At 40.2% G+C, this 15,999-nt stretch overlaps 1 protein-coding gene across 9 annotated transcripts in view; it reads right to left on the bottom strand.

The window, feature by feature from the left end:
- The window catches only part of LPP (LIM domain containing preferred translocation partner in lipoma), a 731,638-nt gene that overhangs the window by 354,399 nt on the left and 361,240 nt on the right, over nucleotides 1-15,999 (bottom strand). The window lies entirely within an intron of this gene.

Here is a 15,999-nt window from a genome sequence, read left to right as displayed (position 1 = left end):
AATCTAATCAATTCTATTGGACTTAGTCTAAGGATGTAAAATATCAAGAGAGTATCTGGTGTCTGCAAGAGTTTAGAGAAAGCATTAACCAACCAAGAAACTAGAATATCTTCAGTAGGAACAACAAGTAGGGTGCCATGACAGGCTAGCACTAAATCTTATAACCCTTTAAGTCAATCTGTCATTTTAGTGAATACGTTGAAGCAGGTGTAAAGGGTAATGGCCTGTGACGACCACTAGTTCCGTATGCCCTAGTAGCTTACTCACCAAACCACCTTACCTGAGTCTTGCAGCTTATTTAACTTTATGTGTAAAAGAAATATAATGGGATCTGGTGCTTTGATCATTCTTCTTTGAACTTAGTCAGCTTGAGTTAATCCTTCCTGGGCCTGATCTGTCTCAAGCATAGTAACATCAGCTGTCTCTGAAGTTGTGGCCCAGGTCCTTGGAGCCAAACCTACCTCAAGAGGCAGTTGGCTTCCTTGTTTGTCAGCCCTCTTTAAACATGGATTTCAGGCCGGACACAGTGGCTCATGCCTGTAATCCCAGCAGGTTGAGAGGCCAAGGCAGGTGGATTATCTGAGGCCGAGAGTTCAAGACCAGCCTGGCCAACATGGTGAAACCCGTCTCTACTAAAAATACAAAAATTAGTTGGGCGTGGTGGCGGGTCCCTGTAATCCCAGATACTTGGGAGGCTGAGGCAGGAGAATTGCTTGAGCCCTAGAGGCGGAGGTTGCAGTGAGCCAAGATCGCACCACTGTACTCCAGCCTACACGACAGAGTGAGACTCTGTCTCAAACATATACACACACACACACACACACATACATACACACACACATATATATACACACATATATTTTATATATATATAGAGAGAGCGCGTTCACATTATCACATTATCTAAAGTAGGCAACTTATGATTTTCTCCTTCTGGATTTATTATTATGACCCCTCTACATCACATCATCTTATTCCCTTACCCTTTTAAATCTATTTTTTAATAATAACTACCACCATGTGTATTTTTCTGTTTATTTTCAGTCTCCCCCCCAGAACATATAAGCTTCATGAGAAGCTTTGTCTGTTTTGTTCCTGTTTCCTCGGCATCTCGTTCAAGGCCTAGCCCATATAAGTGTTTAATAAGTATTTTTGAATAAATAAACCAATGAATAATGACAGAATGTGACACAGGCATGGGTAAATACAGTTAGAGGTACAACAGTAAGCAGTGGGTACTCTAGAATTTGATATAAAAAGGGAACCACAGAGGTTCAGTGTGTATCTGTGTGTGCACACACGTATGGGTGTGTACATGCTCACACTGGTAACTATGTGTATATCATCAAGCTGGATGGCCTAGATTTGAAGGCTAGCCTTGTAAAATGGAGCGATTTTCTTCAACTCTCTTGCCATAGCCAAAAATAGAAAAAGAGTGACATGACAGGTTGGTTGAAATTCAGACTTTTCTGAGTCTGAATTTCCAGTCTGATTAAACCGTTTCAGGCCAACTGGTCTATATACTGAAAACAGATGTTTTCAAGGTGCTAATCCCTCTATCAGAGAAGATTTCATGTTCATCTCAAAGGGCAGTAACAACTATGAAACATTGTGATATTATTAAGGAAAATTCTATTTAACATTTAAAATCCATGTGAACATTCTGGGTAATGGGTCCTGGTACAAGGAAAGGCAGGACATTATTGTTATGGAAGGCAACTAAAAACTGAGTAAAGTTGATTCTCTTGTGTGCAGACATAAAATATTATAGTAGACATAAACTTGGTAAGTGTATTTCCACATACTCTTAGATAGTCCAATATACTGACAAGGGTGGTAGAGTGGTGTCTGCTTAAATCTTTCCCTGGGCCATAGTTTTCTTATCTATAAAATGAAGAGAATATCACATGTTCTACCTAAGCCAAGGTGATGTTATAAGATTCAGATAAGAAAATAGATGGGAAAATACCCTGTAAGTTGTAAAGTGCTATAATTATGACGATTTTCCTAAATAGCATTAATTATAGCAACCAGTAACTATAAATTAATATGAATAATATAGCTATTGTTAATTATTCTTCTTCTTGAGGGAAGCATCATTCATTAAGTGTTCCCTCGGGGTATTAGTAAAGAGACAGGATTTAATCAGGTCTTCTACATCTGTACTTTACTGAAGCAGAAAGTACATCAACTGCCTATGGCTGAAGTCACTGCAATATCTAACCACTGAGACTCAACAAGTCACAAAATTACCCTGAACTATACAATAAAACAAGTAATTATGATATGCAACCAGTCTGTGCTTGTAAGACATCAATTAGTTTCCAGCGTCCTTATTCTCCCTACCCTCTAAGTTCAGACTGCTTCCTATTTTCAGTTTCTCAAATTAGGCTGATGCAACTTATTACAAGTTCCAGTCTAACGCTGTGTGATTTTGCACAAAAACTGGATAACAGGGCAGCACGGTGGGGCGGGGGGGGAGATTGTGCAAATACTATAGTAGCTTTGCTCCTATATTTCAATCCCATTATGAACTAGATAGGCCTTTTTTTTACTCTCAAGTCTCAATTTTATATCTCATTTCAAATAACTGTTGTCCTGCCCAGGTCCTGCCACAAATCTCTAGACACTCATTTACTTTTAGATTTAGGGGCTCTTGCTACTTTCAACCCCTTATACTAGAGACCAGGATCCAAAGTCCTATAACCAAGCAACAGAATCCAATAGATTTACCAACATGTCTTCTCCCTAACTTCCTATCCTTGTAGCTCTGCTAGTTACCTGATTGATAAATGACCTTCTCAACACCAGTAACAAGGAAGATTCTCCTGACTAGTGCTTTTTTGAGTTATCACCGCAAACTTTTACAAAGTAGTTAACGTAATTATAACAATCCCCACACTCTTCGACCATCACTAGAGAGATTTCAAAGATTACATCGTCTTAGTCTGTGTTCTGCCAAGAAAAACAATGCCTGTGAGAAAAACTTGCATGTAGGTGATTTATTTTGGGATCAATTCCGAGGAACAGTACTGAGGGACTAGAAAGAGTTAAGCAGAGAAGGAAGGAGATATGGTTTGGCTGTGTCTCCACCCAAATTTCATCTTGAATTGTAGCTCCCACAATCCCCATGTGTTGTGGGCAGGACCGTGGGGGAGATAATTGAAACATGGGGATAGTTTCCCCCATTTCCCCCACACTGTTCTCCTGGTTGTGAATAAGTCTCACAAGTCTCAGAAGGTAAACGAATGTAGAGAAGGCCCGGCACAGAAAGTAAGTGAAAGGTGTTGCAGTTGAAGCCAAGTGCTACCAGGTCACAACTGTGCAGAGCTGATCACTGTAGCAGCTGCTGGTACACGAAGGTGGGAGGGGAGGTAGCGAGGTGGGGCACCAAAAGTGTCTAGTGACAGCATCCTTTTACCAAGGATCACATCCTTTTACCAAGGTGGGAGGGGAAGATGCGAGGTGGGGCACCAAAAGTGTCTAGTGACAGCATCCTTTTACCAAGGACCCATGAATAAACCATTTGAACATGTTATTTTTATATTTATTTTTATCTATTCTCTGAATACATATATGATAAAAGCTCACCAAACCACAGTTGGGACTTACTACGACTTGACAAATCATAGTAAGTGCCGCCAGCAGAATTATAGGATGATGTCTCCCCCACTGTAAGTACATAAAGATGGTCCAATAAACAAGAGCCCAGAACCAAAATTTATAGTGTGTGAATGAAATAAACTTAGGCCATTATCAAGAGTCTGATTTTAAAGGGGTCATATTTTAGCACAACTATCACTAACCCACTAACTACAGGTGATGGACGAAGAGTACCAGCAATTAGTTATGAAAGATCATTCATTTGCATTTATTTACTTGTTCATTCTTTATATCCAAAAATATTTAAATTCACAGAGAAGTTGAACAACTATTACAATAAACTCCACTCACCCATCCTTCACCCAGATTCATCAGTGGCCACCATTTCATCACACTGGCTTTCTGTCTACATAAATTAGATTTGCTGTTGCAATTGAACCATCTGTAAGATGTTACAAAACCACCCCCACCTCAGTTTGCATCTCCTAAGAATTTCTAATTTTTTCAAAACCATTATCACACTGGAGAAATTTAACAGAGAAACAGTATTATCTGGTATCACCCATACTCACATTTCACTACTGGTGCCAGTAGTGTCCTTTTATCTCCTGTTAATTTCCACCCCAAATCCAAACATCACATAATAAAATGATATGTCTTTTTATTCTCTTTTAATTTAGGACAGGGTCCCAGCTGATTTTTGATTTTTATAAAGCTAACTTTTAAAATAATTCTGGTCAGGTGTCTTATAAAAAGTCCACAAATCTGAATTTTCTTGATGATTGTATCCAGATTAAGTAAGTTAGCCCGGAATATCACATGCATGAGGCCACATCCTTTCTGCTGCATCCCATCAGGAAGCTCATGGTGTCAGTCTGGCCCATGTGTGGCGATGCCGAGTTTCATGACTCAATTAAGGTAGTGTCTACATTTCACCATTTTAAGCATGACTGCAAAATTTTTAAATTAAAAATAATCTGTGAGGTGATACTTTGGGGCACTGTGAGTATGCTACTTGTCAAAAAACTTGCACCCACCCAGTGGTTTTAGCATCCATAGATGATCTTTGCCTGAACTAATTATGGCCTTAATGATTGCGAAATGGGATGAAAATAAACAGATCTTGCCTAATACATTAACGATTTATTTGTTCAGTATTCATTTCGGTTTCAAGGTAGAGGAGCAGGACTAACTGAAAAGTACCGTGCTAGGAAAAGAAAAATCAGAAACTTAATCATCAAATAAAAACTGTTACACAGGAAAATCTTATCCAGGTTATTAAAGGAAACAAAAGGCCAAGGGGAATGGTCTATTTAATTAAGAAACAGTCTCCACCCTTGGATGTTTACATACTAGAATTAGATCCAATGCCCAGCGTCTTACTCAAAACATACATGACCACGAACTAATCTGCAACAACCTTCAGAATCTTTGAGGTAGACAAACAACCATACTGACACATCACAGAATGTGAATTCGGAAAGCCAGAATTTGTATGTGACTGCTCAATGACAGGCCTGAGAAAGTAACCACATAATCCTTAGAGAAATCTATCTTAAATATACTAAATCAATATTTTTTCAATTGTGCTTCAACAGAGCCCAAGGAATGTCTTACCACTGATCACATATGGAAAACAAAGGGGCTCCCAGACGCTATCCAAGCTTAAGCTTCCTTTTGTGATTAATTAGAAAAGCTTTCCCTGATAACTTAGGAATATAAAACTATCTTAACTTAGTAAAACCTACGAGGATAATAATACAAAACATTACATTGTGTTTACACATAACTTTTCTTTTCAATGGTGGTTTCATTTAAATTTAATAATACAACAGGAATTTCACTGCACTTTTTTTCTGTTACAGTGAGTAAAGTGTATTACCCTCTCCAATATCAGCAGGAAAAAAGATGGTGATAACTAAAGGAATTTTTAAAGTGTGTGCTTTTTAAGTAACAAAACACACTATTTTGTTAGTCTGTTTTGCATTGCTATAACGCAAAACCTGAAGCTGGGTAATTTATAAAGGAAAGAGGTTGATTTGGCTCATGGTTCTGCAGGCTGTACAGGAAGCATGGAGCTGCCATCTGCTTCTGGTGAGGGCCTCAGAAAGCATTTATTCATGGAGGAAGGTAATGGGAGGCAGCATGTCCTAAGGTGATGGGGGTAGAAGAGACAGGGACGAGGGGCACCATACTCTTTTAACAATCAGCTCTCCTGTGAACTACAGAGAATTCACTCTGTATGACCAGTACCATGGGGAGGGCACTGATACGGTTTTGCTGTGTGTCCCTATCCAAATCTCATCTTAAATGTACTCTCATAATTCCCCATGTTGTAGGAGGGAATAAGTGGAAGATAATTTGAATCATGGGGGCAGTTTCCTCCATACTGTTCTCATGGTAGTGAATAAGTTTCACGAGATCTGAAGGTTTTATCCTCATTTTCTCCTTCTGCATCATCCTCATTTTCTCCTACCACTGCCATGTAAGAAGTGCCTTTCACCTCCTACTGTGATTCTGAGGCCTCCCCAGCCATGTGGAACTATAAGTCCAATTAAACCTCTTTTTCTTACCAGATCCGGGTGTGTCTTTATCGGTAGTGTGAAAACAGACTCATACAGGCACCAAGCCATTCATGAGGGACCTAAACACCTCCCACCAGGCCACATCTCAATATTGGGGATTACATTTCAACATGAGATTTGGAGGAGAGAAATATCCAAACTGTTTCTATCTAGTTTCTCTTGAAAGTGCAATTGTTTTGTTGTAAGTTAGATCAATCTTTTATCTATCATCTGTCTTTGATGAAATTGGGGACACAATCAATATTTATTTATCTAAAATCATTTTTATTATTTCCTCAAAGCATCCCTAATAAAAAAGAACACTGGTGAAGGTTTTAGAGTCAGGCTGTATTACCTGGATCTCCCAATTGCTGGCTTTGCGACCTTCAGCAATTCACTTGAGCCCTCTGGGTCCCACATGCAGTTGTAAAAATTAAATAGGTTCATGCACATCAAGTGATATTCACATAGTAAACATTCAATAAATGCTAGTTATGTAATTGTTACTTTGACAATAGTCTCAAAATAAATGCTCTGTTAATAGTCAGGCAATTGAGTATGTGACGTTAAAAAGTATTTTGATCAAAAGTAAAACTAAGTTACTGAGAGGCTTCAGTAGACGGGCTTCTCGGCATCTGAACATGTGTAATGGTGCCAGGAATAGACTATAAAGAACACAATCCTAGATCAGTGTTTTTCAAACATTAGCCTACACGGAGCCACTGGAGGACTTATGAAACTTTAGATTACCAGGCTGCACCTGCCACAGTTTCTTATCTGTACCTCTTGGGTGAGACCCAAGAACTTACATTTCTACTAAGTTCGTAGGTGCTAGTGATGGCGCTGATCTGAAGATGTTCTCAACATCCTCAATGATGGTGATGGTCTGAGTCATTCTCAAAGTGAGGTGTTCTCACTTTGAAAACAACTTTTCTAAGTGGATTTCTAACACCATGAACATTTAAGTGTGTGGGGCAGGGAGAGTAAGGGTGGGTACTGAGTGAATTTATAGTTTTTTTCCCCCTTAAAAACAATCTATATTATGTCATATATGTGGTTAATGATGCCATGGAAATACCAATAGACAGTCCAAATAACGGCTAAGAGGTATTTGGATAAAAATAAAAATGAAGACAGTAACATTTCTACTTGATATAATCGCTCATGCTGTATAATAATATGAGCAGCCTCACCAAACAGATCCTAGTAATGTTTAGTGGAGACAAGTAGTATTCAGTAGTGAGAACTGCACAAAATATGATCTATTTTATCTAACAGAAATGTCATTATATGGAATGAGATACAAACTGCTGTAAGTTAGGGAAAAAAAGAATTCATTCCTATTGGGATGTGTATCCTCTTTCCCACTCATTCAGTTGAAGTTGTTTACCTTTCCAAACACCCTACCTATTCATTTCCCCAAATGTACCCTCTCCAGGGGAGGAGGACTTACAAATAACCCGCTAACTTGATAACTGACTCCTCTTTGTCTAATTTTCCGTGACACCAATGTGCATAGCATCACTCTCATGATGGATATGAGTGGATGGCTTTTCTCTCAAGCTGCTCTAGAAAATAGTTTAGGCTAAGTACTATGCAGTGTAGAAAAGCCATGATACCCAACCTTGAGGAGTTTCTACATATTCTACTGAAAAATATCACCTGCACCTTTGCCTAGAGATATCTAATTCACTATGTTCTTTGATACTCTGTAAATCTACGTGGAAGAGACAGAAATTTAAAAACAAAAACAATCCCCTTCCCTAAAAAAACTGTAGAGGACTATGTGCTTGCAAACGAGATGTTCCCGATAAGTCCTGCTCTTGCAAATGAAGCAGGGCATTCCTTCCCTGCAAACAGGGAGGACAAAGGAGCCAGCTGCACACAGCAGACCCTGGGGGCTTGTTTATGTGTAAACATCTTGAAAATCCAGAAAGTCAGGGAAAGGTCAGAAAAACAACAATGTGTCTTGTGACTTGGTAACATTTCACAAACGACTGTATAAAATAAAGCGGAGTGTGTCGTTCGGGGCAGGGCGCGGGGGGGGGGGGGGGGGAGGGGGCCGCCATGTTTGTCTTGTCTTGTGTTGTCTTGTGTGTTCATTCCTTTGTTTAGGAAACACCCGGACCCCAACATCTGGCACAGCGAGCAGGGTCCGTGGCTCCATGAGAGCAAGGAACCAAAGGGGGAACACCCCGGGCAGGTAAATAAATGAAGGGGGACCCACGGGAAAATTATGAGGAATTCCACCTCTCTGGCCTCTGAATATTTGTGGTTACTCCAGGGACTGTTGATGTCTATAGGGGTAGAAGTAAAAGAAAAGACTTTGAAGCAATTGTTTGTCCATGTTGAACAACATTGTTATTGGTTTCAATATCAAACCAAAGTGCAGTTAAATAGAAAGGAATGGTTACAAGTGGTTAAAGTCCTGCATCGAGATAATCAGCGAGGGCAAACGATGCCTCTGACCTTGTGGACTTTGTGTAGTTCCATTACTCAGGCATTAGAGTTATTTGAAACTGACTCAGAGCGTGGCGATACTGCCACAGGAGGTGAGGCATCTGAAGCTTTAGAGAGGAATGATCCTAGAGAGGAACATATTTATGCCCCGGTTGCTGAGGACAAGGAATTGGAAGAAGAGCTAATGCCTCCTTCATCTGAAGGAAATTCTGATTTGCAGCGCATTTTAGAGATGTTACAACAGTTGTTAAAATTGCAAGGTGCCGCTGCTCCTGTTTCTCCTATCTCTCCGCCACGAGCCTTCCCTGTTAAAAAGATTTCCCTTTGCCTCCACCTCCAACCTCTTTGCCTATGTCAGTTCAGGTTTTCTCTGTGCCTTTTACTCCTGTAGGAGAAAAGAGGGAATTGAAGGAGAAGGGTGATTTCGAGGAATTAGATCTATTCCCAATAACACGGGCTGCTTTCAGCCCCGATGCTCAGTTCCCAAACGGTGGCCAGAATGTGACTTTTACAGCCCTACAATTTAAATTTTTGAAAGAAATGAAAGCTGCAACAAAAATTATTAAGACCTTTAAAGGCCAGTGGAGCTAATTTAGATGAGAATATTCGGGCTTGTGCAGGCATTGGGGGAGCTATTTACAATGCTCAATTGTTTGCTGGGGCACTTTCTAATGCTTTAAAAGGCAATTCTAAAGAAGGTATATGCTATCAATGTGGGAAACCTGGTCATTTTAAAAAGGAATGCCGGATAAAATTAGGCTCTTCTGCTCTAAAAGAGAAAAGGTTACCCTCTGGGGAGTGCAAACAATGTAGAAAAGGTCGACATTGGACAAATGAATGCTGTTCAAAAACTGATAAGAGTGGAAATTTATTGTCACCCCTCCCGGGAAACAGGAACTGGGGCCTGCAGGCTTGGGGCCCCAACAATTACAATGCAGGCCTACCACAATACCCAGTGAGCAATGGCTTACAACATCAAGGAATGACTTCGAGTCATCCTTAAGGCTATCACCCCATACCCCTGTTTCCCAGCTTTATGCTGCAACTAAGCAGAGTGTTGCTGCTGACTTAGCTATTACTCAACCTTATACTCTGTCTCCTAATGGAGGAATATATAAGTTAACTACTGGAGTGTGTGGCCCTTTGCCAAAGGGACATGTAGGACTTTTGTTAGGTCCAAGCAGCAGCACTATGCGGGAGTTAGTGGTGGTCACAGGATTATTGATCCTGATTTTACTCATGAAATCCTTATTATGGTACAAGTCTCACAATTTAGGCGCCTAGAGGCAGGGGAACGTATTGCACAATTACTTGTATTGCCTTTTTTTCCTTTCCTATCTAGAGATGTGTCTTGTCAAGGAGGTTTGGGTAGTACCGGGAAAACTGTTTTCTGGGAAACTTTAGTTTCTGATCAAAAACCTTTATGTTCATTGCAAATTAATAGGATACTTTTTGAGGGATTAGTCGACACAGGAGCAGATGTATCTACTCTATGCTTGGCTCAATGGCCTGCTTATTGGAAAAAGAAACAAGTATCGGTCACTCTATCCGGCCTGGGTACTGCTTCTATAGTCTACCAAAGTGTCCAGCCCCTGAGCTGTGTAGGACCTGAAGGACAACAAGGAAAAGTGTTCTTTTATATTGTTCCTATTAATATTAACCTTTGGGGCCATGATCTTTTACAACAATTTGGTGCCTTTTTAAGCATTCCTCATATTTCTTCAGCTGCCAAAATATGATGTTCAAAATGGGCTACAATCCTTTAAACTCTTAACCACTGTCCACAAGCCTCAAGCTTTACAATTGAAGTGGAAAACTACAACTCCTGTTTCGGTGGAACAGTGGCCATTATCTAAAGAAAAACTTAAGGCTTTAAAGAATTTAGTTAAGGAACAATTGGCCGAGGGGCATATTGAACCATATTGTACTTCTGCATGGAATTCCCCTGTGTTTGTCATTAAAAAGAAAAGTGGAAAATGGCACTTATTAACTGATCTTAGAGCTGTAAATGCTTGTATTCAACCTATGGGGACTTTACAACCTGGGCTTCCTAATCCAGCTCTTATCATCCCTACTTACAAATTGTGACATCTATTTGCTACCTTGGAAGGAGATTCAGATTTAAATAGTTCTCGTCAATTATCCCCTGTAGCAGAAGAAGAACTGTCATTTTTAGAAAATATAATTAGTGAAGCTCACCTTGATTATATTGCACCCAATCTTCCACTTTCGTTGTGTCTTTTTCATACTCCCCATTTGCCAACGGCCGTTTTACACCAAGATAATAATATTCTGGAGTGGCTGTTTTTGGCTAATAAAGCCATTAAGAAAATTCACCCATATATTGATAAATTGGCTGAATTAATTATTAAAGGACGACATCGAGCTCGTCAGTTGCTTGGTGCTGACCCTATAAAAATTATTCTCTGTTGGGAAATCATGAGGGTTGGCAAGTGGCTTGCGCTGAGTATACTGGTTCTTTTTCTCTTTACTGCCATATAATCCTATCTCTTCCACTCCAGTTAAAAGTCCCACCTTTTTTACTGATGCTTCATGCAATGGAAAGGCTAGATACTGGACTTTCAGCCATTTTTATGGTTCTACAAGACTGGCCTCAAACTCCTTGTAATATAGTTAGTGATTCCCAATATGCTGTATATGTAACTAAATATATTTCTCGGACTTCTTTACCATTATTTCCTCAAACTCCTTTCCAAAAATTATTTTATTTGTAACTCTTACTTTCCCCACTGCCCCCCTTTTTATCACTCATATTCGTTCTCATTCAGCTTTGCCAGGACCTTTATCTTTTGGCAATAGTCAGATTGATTCTTTACTTATTGGCAGTGTCCAACGGGCTCAGGATGAGCACCAACTACATCATACTAATAGTTTAGGATTACAACGGCGATTTTCTATAACACGCCGTCAAGCCCGAGCTATTGCCAGAGCCTGCCCATCTTGTGCTATTATTGCACCTTTTTTAAGTCCAGGTATTAATCCTCAAGGCATCAACAAAATCACATTTGGCAAATGGATGTAACTTATGTTCCTTCTTTTGGTCGTTTAAAATATGTTCATCATACAATTGATACCTGATCACATTTCCAATGGGCTACACCACTGCCTTCTGAAAAGGCTGATTCTGTTATTACTCATTTACTTACTTGCTTTGCGGGTATGGGAGTTCCTGTTGAACTAAAAACTGATAATGCCCCTGCTTATTGCTTTCGTAAATTGGCTGCCTTCCTTTCTTTATACCATATTCGTCATTCCACTGGTAGTCCACTTAACAGTCAAGGTCAAGCAATGATTGAAAGAGCCAATGCTACCTTAAAATTACAACTTTTAAAACAAAAAGGGGGAGACGGGCGAGATTCCCCAAAACATGAAATTCTGAAAGCCCTTTTTACTTTAAATTTTCTCAACCATTGGCGCCAATTATACCAGTCTGCAGCGGTGAAACATTTTCAACAGCCTTTAGAAAAGCCGCAAAACAGTAATCTGTGGGTGTATTATCCTTCATTACAAGGGAAATATTTAAAAGGAAAAGTTTTACAATGGGGCCGAGGCTATGCTCTTGTCCGTACAGGTGCCGGATACGAGTAGTTTCCATCTCGACAGTTGAAACAGTGCCATGGTGAAGAGGAGCCGATCTGAAGAGTTCCTGAAAGAATTCCAGGAGCTAAATCTGAATGCTCAGAGAACATTCACCTTTGGAACTCAGCGTGTGGAACCCCCGACATGGGGACAACTGAAAAAGTTAACTCAAGAGGCTGAAGGGGTTATTCAACAAGCTGGGCAGCCCAAAACCCCACTGACTTTATTCCTGGCTATGCTGGCCGTAGTAAATTGTCAGTCTGCTGGAGATGGTGCCAAAGGGCAAACACCGAATCCCAGCGAGCCCAACATGTAATGATGGTTTTGAAAGAAATTCAAACTTGTAAATAAAGAAAGTGGAAATGTAGAGGACTACGTGCTCGCAAACGAGAGGTACCCGATAAGTCCTGCTCTTGCAAACGAAGCAGGGCGTTCCTTTCCTGCAAACAGGGAGGACAAAGGAGCCAGCTGCAAACAGCAGACCCTGGGGGCTTGTATATGTGTAAACATCTTGAAAATCCAGAAAGTCAGGGAAAGGTCGGAAAAACAACAATGTGTCTTGTGACTTGGTAACATTCCACAAACGACTGTATAAAATAAAGCGGAGTGTGTCGTTCGAGGCGGCCGCCATGTTTGTCTTGTCTTGTGTTGTTTTGTGTGTTCATTCCTTTGTTTAGGAAACACACGGACCTCAACAAAAACTTCTTATCTAATGGCTAACAGAAATATAATTCAACTTTTCTAATGTACAAAACCAGCCTAAACTCAAGTTGTATCACTATCTGAGAAGGACACCCTCTCCACATGTTAAGGGCAGTGGGAAAAGTTGTCTCAAACGCTGTCTTGGGAGCAAACACTAGAGCATTCATAAGAGGGAATATATTTTCGTAATCTGAAGCGGAATACTGGCTTGACAACTGAGAACACAGCACTAAATAAACAAGAAATAAGGTAACAACAGAAGACAAGAATTTTTCATATAAAGCACAAAAACATTATATTAGGCCATTTTTGCCTCACTATAAAATAATAGCTGAGGCTGGGTAATTTATAAAGAAGAGAGGTTTAATTGGCCCATGATTATGCAGGCTGTATAAGAAGCATGGTGTCAATATCCAGTCGGTTTCTGATGAGAGCCTCAGGAAGCTTATAATCATGAATGAAGGCAACAGGGAGCTACCATGTCATACGGCAAGAGGAGGAACAAGGCTTGGGGAGAGGTACCACACTCTCTAAACAACTAGATCTCACATGAACCCAGAGGAAGAACTCACTCATCACCAAGGGGATGGCACTAAGCCACCATAAGAGATCCATTTCCATGACTGAATATCTCCCATTAGGCCCCACTTCCAACACTGGAGATCACATTTTGACATGATTTGGAGGGAACAAGCATCCAAACCATATCAAACGTCAAGATACAACATAAATGCTAGGTTTGACAAATGCTTGAATTTTTTTCCTCACAATTAGTATTATTTTATCCTTTTCAACCCTAACACACTCACCCAGAGTTAGCAATGTTTGGCCAAACCAAATCTCCTTTCAAGGAAATGGTCCTGCCCCCATCCTTTGTTGCCAAAAGAGACATGTTTTGAGCCATGTGACTCTATTTCAGAACGCTGAGGCCCACAGAACCAAGGGTCCATTAATAGGCTGGCGAACCTAACTTTTGGACAGTGGCAAGGAGATTAGATGGGCAAATAAACCTCCTTCTCTTATGCATTTGGACTGAAAAACATGTAACAAAACTGCTGCCAGGCACAGCGGCTCATGCATGTAATCCCAACACTTGGGGAGGCTGAGGCAGGAGGATCACCTGAAGTCAGCAGTTCAAGACCAGCCTGGCCAACATGATGAAATGCCGTCTCTGCTAAAAATACAAAATTCAGCCAGGCATGGTGGTGGGCACCTGTAATTCCAGCTACTTGGGAGGCTGGAGGCAGGAGAATTGCTTAAACCTGGGAGGTAGAGGTTACAGTGAGCCGAGATCACACCACTGCACTCCAGCCTGGGCAACAAGAGGGAAACTCAAAAAAAAATGCCACAGGGATGAGCTATGGCCATGATCAACCCAAAAAGATGACGTACAAGGTTAATTATTAACAATCCAAACATACAACAAGAAGTAGGAAGTCTATCATTGGGTAGAGGAAAACAATGAACATGCAAACACTAGAGAAGCAAAGGAATGGAGAGGGAGGAGAGGAAAAGAGGAAGAGAGAGAAGAAAAAGAGCAATGAGAAGAAAAGAAAGATGGCAAGAGTTCAGCCACAAATCTGCCCTGACCCTGAGCTTTCTGGTATCAGATTTCATTCAGATCAATCCTTAAGATAAACTCCATTATTCAGTGCTACTCCAAGGGGCCTCTCTTTCACAGTCAGCCCTACAGAAGCAGCCTACACAAGACCAAGTCCCCCGATACTATCAAGCAGTCTCTTTGACTTTCTGGAACTCAACTTTTACCTTTATAAAAATGAGGGTATGCACCTTCCACGTCCTTTTTTTTTTTTTAACCTCTAATACTGCATAGATCTACAATGACATTTCGTAACTTGCCTGTCACTATCTTTGCTGTTCAAAAGCAATCAGAGTAAACCTGCAAGAGTTAGGCCAACTCCGAGTTTAAGCCAACTCTTTTACAAGTAAGGGCAGGGTCATGGTTAAAGTGGTCTGAACTTGAGTATACACAAGTAGCCTCATTGTTCACTGTTCTATTCAAATAAGAAAGCAAAATTAAATACGCAACAAAAACCCTTCACTTTTCACAATATTTACCTACTCGTTGAATGATTTCTACTGAATTCCAATCCTCTTAAAATAAAAATAATACAAATAATATATTTTTAAAGTAACCCCTTACAATTAAAATAAAGGTCAATTTGCATAGATAATAATAAGGAACAATACATATATTATCTATTCACCAATAAAACAAGAACTATAAGAATAACCACAATAAGATGAACTATTTGATAGTAAAATAGATATTTGGCACCCCCTTTTTAAGCAGCAGAGCCCCTGGCAAAAATAAAATCAGACATGGAAACCCATTGTATGAAACATATACAGACAGAGCTGCTTTATCCCCTATCTCCTCTAGTAATATTTCCTGAAGCAATTCTAAGATACTAATAGTTTAAAAACCACTGCTACAGATTATCTAGGCAAGCTGTGCCATTCTAGAGAGTCACCTTACCAGTTAGTCCACACATGCAGTATAGCAAACACTAAATGAACTATATTTTCTGAACTCTGTGTTTGTGCATAAAAGGGAAATATATTTGTTTGAAATTTCTATCTTGAAATATCTATAAAGATATCCATAAGATCATCTAAGATCGTAGATAATTTTCCAGGAATCTTTTGCATAACAAAATAATGTGAAATAATAAAATTGGTAGACAGAAGTTTTTAGAGGTAGGGGAAAAAGGTTTACTTTTACATTAAGAAAACTTTCATATGTGGTGAGGGGCTGGAGGAGATGTGCAACAATTGTGTGGATTCATGAATCAAAAGAACTTGTGGCCGGGCGCGGTGGCTCAAGCCTGTAATCCCAGCACTTTGGGAGGCCGAGACGGGCGGTCACGAGGTCAGGAGATCGAGACCATCCTGGCTAACATGGTGAAACCCCGTCTCTACTAAAAAAATACAAAAAAAACTAGCCGGGCGACATGGCGGGCGCCTGTAGTCCCAGCTGCTTGGGAGGCTGAGGCAGGAGAATGGCGTAAACCCAGGAGGCGGAGCTTGCAGTGAGCTGAGACCCGGC

The sequence above is a fragment of the Trachypithecus francoisi genome, unplaced genomic scaffold (genome assembly GCF_009764315.1).
Source record: "Trachypithecus francoisi isolate TF-2019V2 unplaced genomic scaffold, Tfra_2.0 Lachesis_group0, whole genome shotgun sequence".
NCBI lineage: Eukaryota > Metazoa > Chordata > Mammalia > Primates > Cercopithecidae > Trachypithecus > Trachypithecus francoisi.
The sequence above is the reverse complement of the archived record's forward strand: the minus strand, read 5'-3'. Positions and strand labels throughout refer to the sequence as shown.